The sequence below is a fragment of the Melospiza melodia genome, chromosome 25, assembly GCF_035770615.1.
Source record: "Melospiza melodia melodia isolate bMelMel2 chromosome 25, bMelMel2.pri, whole genome shotgun sequence".
Classification (NCBI taxonomy): Eukaryota; Metazoa; Chordata; class Aves; order Passeriformes; family Passerellidae; genus Melospiza; species Melospiza melodia.
The window spans coordinates 7,539,795-7,554,905 of record NC_086218.1 but is presented as its reverse complement, the minus strand read 5'-3'; the positions used below and the strand labels follow the sequence as shown (position 1 = coordinate 7,554,905).

Here is a 15,111-nt window from a genome sequence, read left to right as displayed (position 1 = left end):
CAGCTGCAGGGGCCGGGTGGACTCCAAGGTGGCACCGTGGGCACACTCGGCTTCAGTGACAGTGACAGTGCATGGTGAGCACCCCACAGCCGCCACCCTGACACCCTCACAGTCCCTCCCCAGGGATTCAGGCTCACAAATCTCCCTCCCCTCTCCTTCCCAGAGCTCTTCTCGGTGCCGGTGCTGGAGGGTCCCCCTTATCTTATTGTGGGATCCCCCCTCACTCTCAGCTGCCTCAGCACCCCCAGCCCCCTGCGGCCCAGAGCCCCCCTCCTGCACGTGTTCTACCGGGATGGGCAGGTGGTGGGGGGCCCGCAGGGGTCCCCGCAGCTGCTGGTGCCCGCCGTGGGTTTGTCGCACTCGGGGAATTACAGCTGTGACGTGCAATCCGAGGGGGGGGCCGTGCGGAAGAGCAGCGCCCGGCTCCGCGTCACGGTGTGCAGTGAGTGTGGGGATGGGCACGGGGAGCCCCCACAGCCTGCTCAGGCACCCCTGCCCCGTCTGGGGATCCCCATAACTACCCGGGTCCCCTAACCTTTTTTGGGTACCTCATCAGATCCCCTAGCCCTATGTGGCAACCCCCATCTTTCTGGTAATCTTTTTCCACATCCCCTCATTCCTGCTTGGGTCACCCTCTGTGTCCCCCCATTCCGCACTGGGATCCCTTCATCTGTCCCTGATTCAACCTCAGCCCTCTCTGATCTCCCTCCATGGTCGTCAGGTCTCACCATTCCCTCCCTGGTTTTACATACTCTTCCTGGTGTCTCCCCATCTTCCTCTCCAGGTTACTCATCCTTGAGGCCTCCATCATTCCTTGGGGTCCCGTTCCAAGCCCCCCTCCTATCTCTGTGCCTCCTTTTCCTCACTGGGGTCCCACTTCCCCTCTCCCATCCCTCCCCACCACGGGTCTCTCACTGTTCCCTGAGGTCCCCCCATCCAAGGGGTCCCACCCTTGGGGGTGTCCCTGTCAGTGCAGCCCCCAGGGGACAGGTGGCATGCAGGGACTGACTGGTGCTGAGCTACGTGGTGGCTGTGGGTCCCCTGTCCTTCTCCTGGCAGTGGGAGGGCTTGGGGGCGCTGCTGGGAACCAGCCCTTGCCTGGAGCTGTGCCATGCTGGGGACAATGACAGTGGCCAGTACTGGTGCCGGGTCAGCGACAGGGACAGCGTGGCTGAGAGTGACCCCCTGAATGTCACCATCCTGGGCAAGCAGGACCCTCGGACTGGGGGTGACCCCTCCTATGGCACCCCCATCCCACCTGCCCAGTGCCAGCCCTGTCTCTGTCCCTGCAGTGCCCGTGGCCAATGCCACCATCACCCCTGGCCTGCTGCCACACCAGGTGTGTGCAGGTGACAACGTGACCCTGCGCTGCTCAGTGCAGGTGGGCTCAGCCCCTGTCACCTTCACCTGGCTGCACAATGGGCAGCAGGTGGCCCGGGGTCCCCTTCTGGAGCTTGGAGCTGTTGATGTGGGACATTCGGGCACCTACCAGTGTGTGGCCACCAACCAGCTGGGACAGGACGGGCACCGCGTGTTCCGGGCACTCAGCCCAGAGCTGGTCCTGGAGGTGACACCTGGCTCACCCTGGGTCACAGGTGGGGTCACATGGGTCACACGGGGGCTGCAGGACCCCTGGGCTTCTGGGTGACCCCAATGTGTCCCTCTCTGTCCCCAGCAGTGGCTCTAGGGCTCAGTGGGTCCCTGCTGTTCCTGCTCCTGCTCCTGGCTGTCATCGGGGGCTGTTACCAGTGGCACTGCTGTGGTGGGTGACAATGCGGGGGGTACAAGGTCCTACAGGAACTGGGGTGAAGCCCCCCAGGGTATGGGCGCCATAGGGTGGTACCAACAGCTCCTGATGGGAGAAACTGATCCTGCAGAGACCTCAGCTCTGGGTCCTGGGAGCTGTTGGAGGGTCCTGCAGGGATGTTGGTGATTCTATCAGGGGTCTCCCTCTCTGCCAGACTCGGGGTTCTGGGGGTTCAGGGTGTTGGTGCAAGTGGGGTGGTTCAGGGATATTAGTGGGGGCATCAGGGATACTGGGGTGCCTGGGGAGAATTGTGTGTCTGGTGGTGGTTCAGCATTCCCAAGCGGGGATGGGGGCCCCTGGGTCTCCAAAGTCACCCCTCCAGTTTTCCTTTGCAGATGCCAGGAAGCACCAGGAAAGGTGAGTGCAGCCTCCAGCCATGATACACCTTTTACCCAAACTCCCAGCACCTCCCATCCCCTTCCACACACCTCCTTATTCCCACAGGGCCCACCCAGACCCCCTGGCACCCCCAGTGGAGGATCCTCAGTCAATGTACATGGAGCTGCAAAGGCAACCGTGGGAATGCAGCGACATCTATGACAATCTACACCAAAAGTTGTGATGCTCTGGGAAGCGGGAGGCACTGGGTGACACTGGGGGTGCTCCCTCCATGGCTCCTGTGGTTGCCCATCCTTCCAAGGGAGGTGGTCATGGCTCAGGGGGAGGCTACACAGGGCACCCTGTGCTCCCCATTTCCTCTCCCAGTACCCCCAAGGGCTCCCCCATTCCTTTCCTTGTACCTGCAGGGGCTCCCCAGCCCCATGCAAGTGCCCAAGTACCCTCAGGGACTGCCCCATTCTCTCCCCACAGTGCTTGCAGTACACCTAGGGCTTCCCCATTCCCACTACCACTACCCCTGTCCCATCCTGCTGTAAAAGGGGGAGTCGGGGAGGATTCTTGCTGACAGGATTCTCAGATGAAAATGAAGCACAAACATGGCAATATTACATGAGAGAACTGTTTATTGAAAAAGGAGGGTAAATGTTCTTACCAAAGGGGGAGAGAAAGGAGTAGAAAGGGAAAAGGATAGAGAGAGAAACAGAAGACAGGACAGCTTTACCACAAGAAGCTCGGGCGCTCTGTGGGCATCAGCTCAGCAGATGGGGTGTGTGTGCTGCAAGCCAGGGCGAGCCCACATGGCTTTTGTGAGTGGCTGGGTGTGATTTCCAAGGACGGCACCTGCGTGTCTCTGGCATGGGCGAGCGATGGCTGCAGGCTGGCTGCTGCGGGCTGGCTGCGGGTTGGTGCTGCAGCACTGGTGGCTCTGGGCTGGCTGCCGTGGGCTGGGGCTGCGGTGGGCAGGTGCAGCAGGCTCGGTGCTGTGGGCAGCATGGGAAACGTGGCAGAGGCGGCGGGTGGGTGCAGGCAGCATCCGCTCCATTGGGGAGCAATGAAGGAATGTCCCGGACGAGCAGGAATGAGCTGCCTCAGGGAAGTAGCAAAGCAGGGAAGAATGAGTGCGGACAGGGAAGAAGGACCACCGGAGGAAAACGCAAGGGAGGGGAGTGTCGATGATATTTTTACCGGATGTCCAGGAGGAATGATGCATCTGACTCCGTCTTATCAGAAGGCTTATTAAGTACTTTGTTATACTATATTATTCTATATTATATTACATTACATCTAAACTGAATCTGCCAAGCACTCAACTGAACTCCACTGCACACAATCTGATGACTTTCAGCCAACAGTCCCAACACACACACCTTGATTCAATTGGTCAGTGAATCAAAACTCTCATACCAGAATCCAATTACCAATTCCCTTCAGGTAAACAATCTTCCACAATGCATTCCATGTGTGAACAACACAGGAGTAGAAAATGAGATAAGAATTGTTTGGATCATTCTTTGTCGCAGACATTTTTCCACAGAAATCCTTTCTTTCAGATTTCTGTGTCTTCTGGAAGGCAGAGGCCTCAGAAGGGAAGACGGTTTCCTTTTGTCAGAAACAAATATCTATGTATTCTTTCGATGGGCAAAGCTTTTTGGGTTCTTTGCTGATGTCTTATATGCTTTAGATGTTTTTGTCTGGGAGTGCATGGACTCCATTATCCAGCGCGTCTACGTTGAGGGACGCGTGTTGCCTTCTATCTACCCAGCATTTATAAAGCTTTTCCCAGTCTTGAAACGCAGAGCAGCTTGTTTTCAATGGATTTCTAACTGTTATGGCCAGGCTCCGTTTCCACCACCTTTGGCAGAAGACGCGGTGGGGGAGGACATTTTTCTTCCCAGCCCCCCCTGCTTCGCGGCGGGGGGGGGCGAAACTTCGCGGCGCGAAGAAGTTTTTTTTACTCTTGCTCCGGAGCATGCTCAGATGGAGTTTTCTCCTTCCCTCCCTTCTCTCTCTCCGGGGGGATGGGAGTGGCCGCTCAAGCCAGCGCCGGCCTCTCAGACTCCGCCTTCAGACATGGGGGCGGCACCGGTCTCTGAGGTTTCCTCCATGCCCCTGCCAGAGCCGTCACTCCAGGAGATCCCGTCTCCGCCTCTCCAGGCTGTCCCGCCCGCCGTTTCACCGGCCTCCCCGGCCCCGCAAGAGCCTGTGTCGGAGACTGAAGAAGCACTTCCGGTCCCTGAGCTGTTGCTAGGCGACGAGGATGCGTCTCCAGCTTCCGGCTCAGCGTCGGAGAAGGCAGAAGAGACAGCACTTCCAGCGATTGACCTGTTGCTAAGCAACAGCGACGCTCCGCCGTCTCTCCCGGCTCCGCTGCTGCCGGTTTGCGCTGCGACAGAGACTGTGACTGCACCTCCACAGCAGATCCTGGAGTCAGCGGCAGAAAACGCCGCTGAACCTGCGGGACCCTCGGAGCAGCCCGCGGCTGATCCCACTCTCAGCGCGGTTCCCTCCCCAGTTCCGGCTCCCTCCCCGCTGCTTCCACCGGATGTCCCAGCAGTCACCCCGGTGGGGAGTCTCTCCTTCCGTGGAGCGGGGGCTGCCCGCCAGCTCACTGTTGCGGCAGTCCAGCTGCCTGTTTTTAAGATCAGCATTCTCGGCGGTTTGGGGGGTGGTTTTTCGGGGATTGTCTCATGGAGGCCGCCGCCTCTCTTGTGCCCTAGTGGCATGGGGGGGCAGGTGCATCCAGAGAGTTCTGCCTCTGATCCCCAGCCCGGAGGGGATGGGGATGATGCCACGGGGCGGATGAGAGACAAACCCGATGCATTGCAGAGGGAGAGGGCACAGTTGGAGGAGACCATAGCTGGTTTGCTGTGGGAAACAAACATCTCCAGACCCCAGATGGGATTGCTGGGGAAGGCTTCTATTTCCCTGCTGCTGGCATGCCTCAGTGGTTTAGGGGAAAGGAAGCATCTCACTACCCGTGCTGCCATTTTGCTGGCAGCAGGGTTCAGGCCTGTGGATATGCAGAGCCTTCCTCATGGGTTTGGCCTGGGCCGTTTGGCTCAGGAGGTTCCTGGGCCAGGGCCATCACTTGGCCTCCTGATGTTTTTGGGGATTCTGGTTTGTCCTACCGGTCCGGGTCCCCCTTTGTGAGCCAGTGTTGGGGTTCCTGGTCCAACATGGGCCAGGGCCCCCAGGGCCTTTCCTTCTCTGGCACTGCTCTGCTCGGCTGGCTGCTGCTCTTTTGCTTTTCGATCAAAAAAAAAAAAAAAAATTAAAAATTAAATAAAAAAGATTGAAAATGGTGGGCAGCAGCTCTGAAGCTCTGAAGCACTGACTGAAGGGCCAGAAAAGGACATTCTAAAAATTGTACAAATTCAAATTGGTTTAAATTGTTTAAAATTGTGTTTAGACTGTCAATGGTTTTTGATAACTATTGATGGAACTCTTTTGCAGAAGTCTGTTTCAGGACCAAAAGGACTCTCAGATATTCCAAAAGAAACAACTTCAGCTGATGGACTGTTCCTGAAATTCATCTGCATGGACTCAAATTCTCTTTACATTGTATTTTGCATTTTTCTTCTATTATAGCATTGTTTTAGTGATTTGTTAGTTATTGTATATTCTATAGGTGAAGAAATTTCCTGTTCATTCCACATGAGCATTTTTCTTTTATTTTATACAATTTAGAAAGGTGAGATGTCGCAGACATTTTTCAACAGAAATCCTTTCTTTCAGACTTCTGTGTCTTCTGGAAGGCAGAGGCCTCAGAAGGGAAGGTAAACAATTGTTATCAGCTGCTGTGGAATGCAATAGGATTCACCTTGATTGGCTCATTTTCTATGTTTATAATTAAGGGCCAATCACCAGGGCAAGTGAGGGGACTGAGTCCCTGGACACAACTTTGTTTGGGATTCCTTTCTATCTATCCTTAGCTTAGCTAGCAGCTCTGCAAACCTCTCTCTATATTCTTTTAGTATAGTCATAATATATTATATATAATATCTTAATAAATCAAGCCTTCTGATGAAGACACAAGATTCACCGTCTCTCTCTCACCAGCTGCGACCCACTCAGGCGCAGTAATAATTCTTTGCTTCTCTCACTGTTTCTCCCAGGTTCAGAGAATGTGAATCCCACAGGGTAGGAGGGCCAAGCTGACCCTCTGAGTGAGCCCCTGATCCCTGCAAGAAATGCAAAGCAAAGCACTCCTGTTGTGTCACAGTTAGCTGCTTTTATTTGCAAAGGCTCCTCCCACAGGCTGATTTCCGGGGCGTTTTATCATAGATATTTTTCCTCGGGCATCTGTCCCACCAGCCAATGGGGGTCACTCATAGCCCGATCACTGAAGCTTTCTCTCCCCTGATTCTCTGTTGCGTGAAGCCTTGCCAGGGACAGGGTTTCCAGCACATATACAACCCTAAGAGTCATTTTTCATCTCATGTGTAGCATATGTTGAGACATAAATCAAAATCAGATTTGATCCTCTTAACCCTAGTGCGCTTAGTGGCTCTGCAATCCCCCTCACAGTGCACCCACTAAAGTGGCTTACTGGCGCTAATTCCAGTTCGAAGCGGGCACAGGATGTGGTTCCCTGCTCCTGGGACAAAAATGCAGCTCTTTGGTTAAACTAGGCAGAAATGGTGTTTCTTTGTTCAGCTCGATCAAGGAAGCTGAACAGGGCGGGAACCTCCCTTGCAATGCAAAATACAACCCAAATCTCTCTGAACTATTACTACTTTGAAATTACAGGCCTTTTAGGCAAAGATGTGGGAACAGGAATAACAGTTCTTTACTGGTATGTATTGTGAGAAACAAGTTAATGGAAGTTGACTTTTGCTGGATATTATATGAATTGATATTACATTATTGATTATACTGTTGAATAAATATTGCGATGTTGTTCAGATAGTGAAATGTATTGTGGAGTGGCTGATGTTGTTGTTGTGGCCATCCAAGGGTGGAGCCCAGCCATGGCCCAGCCCCACTGCACAGGGATGGCCATTGCCCAGCCCTGCTCTGGCCAGCCCCAGGTGGCAGCCAGGACCTGAGGGTCCCTCCTGCCCCCTTGGCTTTGATTCTGGCAGCTTTAGAGCTGCTGCAGAGGTGAGAATTCTGTGGGGGGAAAGGCCTGGCTGTGGTTTGCTCAGCTCTGCAAGAAGCACAAACCCCAAAGGGAGCCCAAGCAGTGGCTCTGTGAGGGCCTTTGATGGTTTTCAGAGCAGGGCTGGCTGGAAATCCTGCCCTCCAGGGGAGGCTGTGGGAGACCGAGTCTAGAAATGCAGCAATTGATCATTTGTTCATCTTGGTAAGAGAGTGAGAGACCTCCAGCACTACTGCAAGTCCCACAACAATCTGCTCCACAAGCTCACCTGGACCCTCCTTCTTGAACAAAACCTGCAGCCTTCTGGAACCTCATGGAAACAATGTTTGGGCTCAGGCGGTGGCCATCAAAAAAGAGGAAAATGTTTGGAAATATCGCACAGGGGCTATTGCCCTGGCTGTGGCAGAGCTCTGGGGAGTGACCTTGTGTGGATTCCAGGTGTCCCCAAAGCTGCTCCTTCCCTGCCCGCCTCACCTGACTGAAAGCCTGAGGGTTTGCAGGAATTGTGGTGTAAAGCCACCAGAGGGGCTGTTGTGGACCCGAGACCTGCCTGGTGTCAGGCGCTGCCTTCCTTCCATTCGGGATCATGGAGCGCAGTCACAGGTGTTGCGCAGGGTGTGTGTCTGGTCCCGGGACACTGCTACGCTGCCAGTGGGCACTGGGATCCTGCTGGCACTGCTGCCTTGGCGGCTTCTGTCCACTGCTGGTGGTGGTGCCGGGACCGATTGGTGCCCGTGAGTTTGCAAAAGGAGCGATTTCCCCTCCTCCCTCCTGCCCGAGGCCGCCATGGCCCCTGAGGGGATGGAGCTGGACCGGGGCGCCCCCTGCTGGCCGGGAGTGCTCCCTGCACCGCCCCCTGCTGGCCCCGGGTATAATGGCTGCAAAAACCAACAGCGCTGAGCGGGATGGAAAGTTCTGGGTTTGTGTTGTTTGTTCTGTTCTGGTTTATAAACTTCCCACTGCAGAGCTGTTATTCCTTTTCTTACACTTTTGCCTTTAGGCCCCATCATTTTGGAAATTAAAAAATCTTTTTGACATGTGTTGTCTTTAGATTCTAGGAGAGTTCCCATTTTCCTTGGTAGATATTTCTCATTTAAATGAGTTGCCAACTCCTGGGTTCCAGCGTGGATGGGACAGACATCCCAAGGGGAGACACGGTCAGGCACTTGCCCACCTCATGCTCTGCCTTTTAAGGCAGTTGGGGCACCAAGGGCCCTCTCCCCAGGTGGCACTTCTGGTCACCCGGCCACTAAGGAGCTGGCTTTGGCCGAGCATCACACTTTCCTCAGTGTGCCACAGCTGGCAGACTGATGAACGGACAGGGCCCTGTCTCACCAAAAGCAGGGCCTTACCCATCCCTTCCACACACAGGTGTTCCAAAATGTCTCCAGACATCAAGCTTTTCCTGTTGCTGACACCCCACCCTGTGGCATGGCCAGATCTCGACAGCCCTGGCAAAGGGGGAGGCTCTGGAACAGCCACAGGGCCCTTGTGACATCCTGGTGTTGGGAACACAGCAGATGAGGGGTTCAGGACAGGGGACTAGAGAATGCAGAGCCTCCTGAAAGCCACTTTGGCCATCAGAGAAAGGGAAGTGAGTACATCAGGGCCCTGCCAGCTTCCTCTGCTGGAGGAAACGTGCTTGGGCGAGTGTTCAGGGTTTGTTCCTTTTTGCTGTCTTTCCCTGGAAATTGTTCCTTGTGTGACTATTGGGACTCTGAACCTTGTTGCTGTTGGTGTTGATTTTATTCTCTCTGGTTGCTGTGTCAGGAAATTGTTCCTCTCTCAGCCCTTTGGGATCTTTGTGCCCCCACAGGGAGGCTGAGAGACAATTTTTAGTGGCAGCACACACACGAGTGGGTGCCCATGGGTGGGGACCCTCAGTCCCCCCGAGTTCCCCCCAGTGTCACAGCACATTCCCGTAGATGTCACCGGGTTCCCGTGGTCCTTGGGGTCCCCGCAGCTCCGTGTAGGTCACCTGGGAATCCTGGAGGGTGGTGGCACGGGGGGACGCTGTGAGAGACATAGGCTATGGGATCCGGGTGGGGTGACACTCATTGGTGATGTGTCCCTCTGTGTGTGTCCCCCCCGTACTCACCCCCTGCCCTCTTGGGGACCACGATGTGGGTGTACAGCACCTCCCTCTCCTCTGGGGGGGCCGGGGGATCCAGGGGGGCCCTGAGGGAATAAAGGGGATGTGGGGGAGGGGATGGGAGGTCTTGGGGGTTGGGGTAAAACAGGAGAGTGTGGTTTGAGCCCCGCACTCACCTGTCCTGGTTCTTCCTGGCAGCTGCAATGGAAGTAGGGGAGGAGAGACTGTGGGGTCCCAGGGCCCTGACCCCTCTTAGGATTCCTGAACCCCTTCAAGACCTCCAAGTGTCTCTGAAGCCCCCCAGAATCCATGAGCCTCCCCAGTGTCCCCAGAAAACTCACACTCAAGAACTGAAATCCCAGGAGGGACAGAGACTCCCCCCAAAATCCCCAGGGCTTTAGAAAGAATCCCCAACATCCCTGCAGGACCATCCAGCACCTCCCAAAACCCTAAAGGACCCCTAGCCAAAGTCACAATTGGGGTGCTGTGGGTATTTCCCTATGGTTTCGCCAATTCTGTGGGCCTCTACAGCTCCCTGGGCGCCCTGTCCCCCCATTGTCACCCACCCACACTGTGCCATCGGTGGCAGATCACAATGACACCCACGAGCAGGAGCAGGAACAAAAGGGTCCCACCCACTGAGGCCACTGCAAGAAACAGAGGGGGACAAATCAGGATCACCTATCACCCCAGGGGTTCTGCACTCCCGGATGACCCCACCTGTGTCACCCCACCTGTGACCCAGGGTGAGTCAGGTGTCACCTCCAGGGCCAGCTCAGGGCTGAGTGTCCGGAACACGCGGTGCCCGTCCTGACCCAGATGGTTGGTGGCCACGCACTGGTAGGTGCCCGAATGTCCCACATCGATGTGCCTGAGCTCCAGGAGGGGACCCCAGGCCACCTCCTGCCCATTCTGCAGCCAGGTGAAGTTGACAGGGGCTGAGCCCACCTGCACTGAGCAGCGCAGGGTCACGTTGTCACCCGCATGCACCTGGTGTGACAGGGGACGATGGCTGATGGTGGCATTGGCCACAGGTACTGTTGGGACAGAGATGGTGCTGGCACCTGGTGAGGTGGGATGAGGGTGCCGTGGGTGGGGTCACCCCTATACCGAGGGCTCTGCTCACCCAGGACGGTGACATTCAGGGGGTCACTCTCGACCACGCTGTTCCCGTCACTGACCCGGCACCGGTACTGGCTGCTGTCATTGTCCCCAACGTGGCGCAGCTCCAGGTGGGGGCCGGTGCCCAGCAGTGCCCCTAAGCCCTCCCGGTTCCAGGAGAAGTACTGGGGACCTGTCCCTATGGCCAACTCACAGCTCAGCACCAGGCTCTCTCCGAGTGCCACCTGTCCCCCAGGGGGCTGCGCTGACAGGGACACACCCGAGGGCGGGACCCCTGCGGGAGAGTGGGACACCAGGGGACAGTGAGGGACCCGGGGGGGTGTCAAGGAGGGGCAGGGGAATTCCAGTGAGGGAGAGGGGGTGCAGGGATTGGGGGAGGGGGGCTTAGAAAGGAACCCCGAGGGATGATAAGGGGGTCAGGGAAGGAATATCTGGAGAGGGAGGTGGGCAACACCAGGAAGGGTACGGGGACCATGGGGGGGGATGGTGAGACTTGAGCAATGTGCAGAGACCTCAGAGAGTGGTGAAGGGACCCAGAGATGAGGGAGGGGACCCAACGAAGGATGGAGGGAAACACAAGCCAGGAATGGGGGGAGCTTAGGAGAGGCCCGGGGCAGCGATGGCAGGACACAGAAAATGCACCAGGGAAGGATGAGGGTACCCATGTACAGGCTGGGGGTCCTGGGAAGAGACACGAGAAAGGACGGGGGGGGCTGGGAGGGATCTGGAAAAGGTTGGCTGCCCCAGAGCAGGCGTCAGGGAGGGCTGGGAGATGCCAGGCAGTTTGGGGGACCCGAGGCATCTGTGGGGGCTCCCCATGCCCATCCCCACACTCACTGCACACCGTGATGAGGAGCCGGTTGCTGCTCTTCTGCACTGACCCCCCCTCGGAGCGCACCTCACAGCCATAATGCCCTGAGTGGGAGACCCTCACAGCGGGCACCAGCATCTGCGGGGAACCCTGGGGGCCCCCCACCACCTGCCCATCCCGATAAAACATGTGCAGGAGGGGGGCTCAGGGCCGCAGGGGGCTGGGGGTGCTGAGGCAGCTGAGAGTCAGGGGGGACCCCTCAGTGAGCTCGCGGGGACCCTCCAGCACTGGGACCGAGAAGAGCTTTGGGAAGGAGAGGAGAGGTGAGGACTGTGAGTCTGAGTGCACTGGGAAGTGGCTTTGAGGTTGTCAAGATGTTGGAGTTCTAGCCGTGTGGGTGCTCACCATGCACTGTCACTGTCACTGCTGCTGACCGTGACTGCCAGAACCCCAGCAAGCCCTCACATCTGTAGCGGCCACTGTAGTGCAGCTGCAGAGGTGAAAGGGACAGCACAGTATCCTTGAGGGCCCCCCTGAGATCCTTCTCCTCCCAGTAAAATCGCACCCTGGTGAGATGGTTTTCCTGCCGGCACCGGCAGCGCAGTGCCAAGGTGTCCCCCTCCAGCAGTGCCCGCGCTGGCACCTGCAGCACCAGCTGGTCTGTGGGACAGGAAGGTCACATGTCACTGATGAGACTGGTCTGAGGTGGGTGCCCATAGCACCGGGGACATGTGGGTGCTCTGGGGTGCTCTGGAGTGCACTGGGATGTCCCTGTGTGCAGGGCACTGGCTCTTGTCACACGAGGGGTGTGAGGCCATCCACGGAATGGAGCCCACCCTTACCGCCCTGGGGCCCCCATGATCATTAAAAGTCTCCCCTCACCATCTAAGACTGTCACGGGGGGGCTGCGCCCAGTGCCGGGTCTGTCACATGTGTAGGTGCCACTCTCGGTGACACTGAGGCGGTCGTGTCCCTCCTGCCACCAACGCTGCCGGTCCTTGTACCAGGTGGTGGCACCAGCAGGCCCCGAGCTCTGGCAGGTCAGTGTCACCCGGTCCCAAAGCACTGCTGGCCTCCAGGAGGGCTCCATGAGAAGCTGGGTGGTCTGGGCACCTGTGGGTGACAGGGGACACCAGCCTGCCAGGGCCAGTGTGGGGCTGGGGACAGCGGGGTGGGGACATGGCATCCCCTGAGGACTCAGCAGCAAGGCCGAGGGTCTGGGCTGGAAGGGAGAAGGGACAGGGCTCAGTGGGGGTGTCACCATGGGGACAGAGGTACATGGGGTACAGGGTGTGGGGGCTGTCCACGAACTGTCCCCATGGGGACAGATGCTCTTGTGGGAAAGTGTGTGGGTGGTCCCCAAAAGTCTGGACAGGCAGGGGGACATGACTGTGTCACAGCCACCCGTGCACCCTGTGGCACAGACACTTTGGGAACAGGGACGTCGAGGCCATCCTGGGCTGAGGCAGAACATGGGGACACTGAGAACACCCCGGGCACGAGGACACCACGGACACGGCCCATGCTGGCCCACGTCACCCCAACCAGCTCATGATCCCATCCCCGTGATCCCATCCCCATGGCCACATCCTCAGGGTTCTTGTCCCTGCATCCCAGTTCCCTTGTCCCTTTCTCCAGAGATGCCTGAGCCCAAAGGTGCCAGTCCCCACATTCCTGTCGCCACATCCCCATCCCCAAATTCCTGCCCCCTCTTCCTGTCCCCAAAGCCACCCTACATCCCCAGTCACACCAAGGTTCACTGTGGGTAACATGGGCTGGCTCTGCTGGCATTGGGGACCTCAGGGGACCCCACAGCCCCCCTGTGCCCCCTCCCCTCCCTATGCCTGGCGTGTCAGGCCCATGCCCAGGGCACTCACCCCACAGGAGCAGCGCCACCTTCCCGGCCATCCTGGTGTCCCCAGCCATGTGCACTGGCTGTCACTCGCTGCTGTGGCCACCGCTCCCCTGGCTGGCGGCTCTTCAGATGAAGGGGAAGGAAGCGAGGTCAGGTTTCGACCTCATGCGTAGGTGGCCCTTATTGGGGGCAGGGTGGGTACAGGCTGGGGACACGGGTGGGTGGGACAAAATGGGTCATGGAGTTCCCAGGAGTTGGGAATTTGGTGGTTTTGGGGAGGCAGGAATGGGGTCTCTGGTAAATGGGGTCCTGAGGAGGGGGAATATCCGACAATGGGGGTGCCATTGGAATGAGCGTCTCCATACCTGAGGGGACTCAGGGATGGGAGTCCCAGGGGAATGTGGGCTCCAAGGATTTGAGTTCATTGGATGGGAGAATGGAGGGTCCTAGGAAGATTTCAGGGGATGGAATGAACGGGAAGGTGTTTCTTGGGAATGGGGTGCTGGGCCATGGAGATCCTAGGGAATGTCAGTGTTGGGATGGGGGCTGCAAAGAGAGTGGGACATAAGGAATGGAGGTCCCATGTTTCCGTTCCCGGGGGAATGGGGGTGCCAGGGATGGGCACTGGCTGGGTGAGCCCATGGGTTGCAGCTCCTTCCCTGGGTGCTTCAGATTTTGGGGTGACCCAGAGCCAGCACCAGCCCCACATGGTGCCGGTGTCCAGGGTGTCACCCCAGACAGATTCTGAGCTACTCTGGGTCTGTGTCCCCCAGCCTCCAGTGATTTTTCCCTCTCTTTATTCCATTTCCATCATTTTACCCCTCGATTTCACATCTACCCCAGTTCGTGCCTTGATGGTCCTTGGGGGCACCTGGAGCATGGATCAGATTAGGAGAAGCCCAGGGTGGGGAATGCCCAGGGTGGGGGAAGCAGGAGTGAGGTGTCTGCACGGAGGGCTGGGGAGGCTGTGGGGGATGGGGGAGTGCAGCTTTTACCCCCCAACACTTTCACTTTCTGTCTCCCGCAGAAGAAGGAAAAGGCCATTTGACACCTTTCTCACATGGAGGGGAAGGGTTCTGTCCTTAGGGGGCACATCCAGGGGGCTCCTGTCCCGAGGGGGATCCTGTCCCAGGGGGGACACATGCTGGGGAAGAGGGTCCTGTCCTGGAGCTTGGCAGCTTTGGAGGGGTCCAGACTTCTTCATTTTTGCCCGTCCCCTGCTGGATCTGAGCCAGCAAGAGCAGCTGGGGAATGGAACCCTGAGCAGGAAGGAGGCCCCAAACTCCTGCTCCTTGAAGCCAGTGGCCATCCAAGGTTGGGGCCCAGCCATGGCCCAGCCCCACTGCACAGGGATGGCCATTGCCCAGCCCTGCTCTGCCCAGCCCCAGGTGGCAGCCAGCACCTGAGTGTCCCCATTGTCCCCTTGGCTTTGATTCTGGCAGCTTTAGAGCTGCAGCAGAGGTGAGAATTCTGTGGGGGTGGAAAAGGCCTGCCTGTGTTTTGCTCAGCTCTGCAAGAAGCACAAAACTCAAAGAGAGCTCAAGCAGTGTCTCTGTGAGGGTCTTTGATGGTTTTCAGAGCAGGGCTGGCTGGAAACCCCCACGGCAGGGGTAGCTGTGGGCTAACAAGCCCGGAAATGTAGCAATTGATCATTTTGTCCTCTTTGTAAGGGACAGAGAGAACCACGAAACTACTGCAAATGGCACAACAATATGCCAACAACCTTCCTGGGAACCTCCTTCTTGAACAAAATCTGCAGCCTTGAGGAACCTCATGGAAAGAATGCTTGGATTCCAACTTTGTCCACAAAAATAGAGAGAAAAGTGTGGAAGTATCGGTCAGTGGCTCTACCCGTGGCCGTGGTGGGGCTGTGGGGAGTGACCCTGTGTGGATTCCAAGTGTCCCCAAAGCTGCTCCATCCCTGCCCTCCTCACTGGAGTGAAAGCCTGAGGGTTTGCAGGAATTGTGGTGTAAAGCCACCAGA

General features: G+C 57.2%; 1 pseudogene; it reads right to left on the bottom strand.

Moving 5' to 3' along the window:
* Nucleotides 1-15,111, bottom strand: part of LOC134429071 (Fc receptor-like protein 2) — a 50,100-nt pseudogene that overhangs the window by 19,333 nt on the left and 15,656 nt on the right.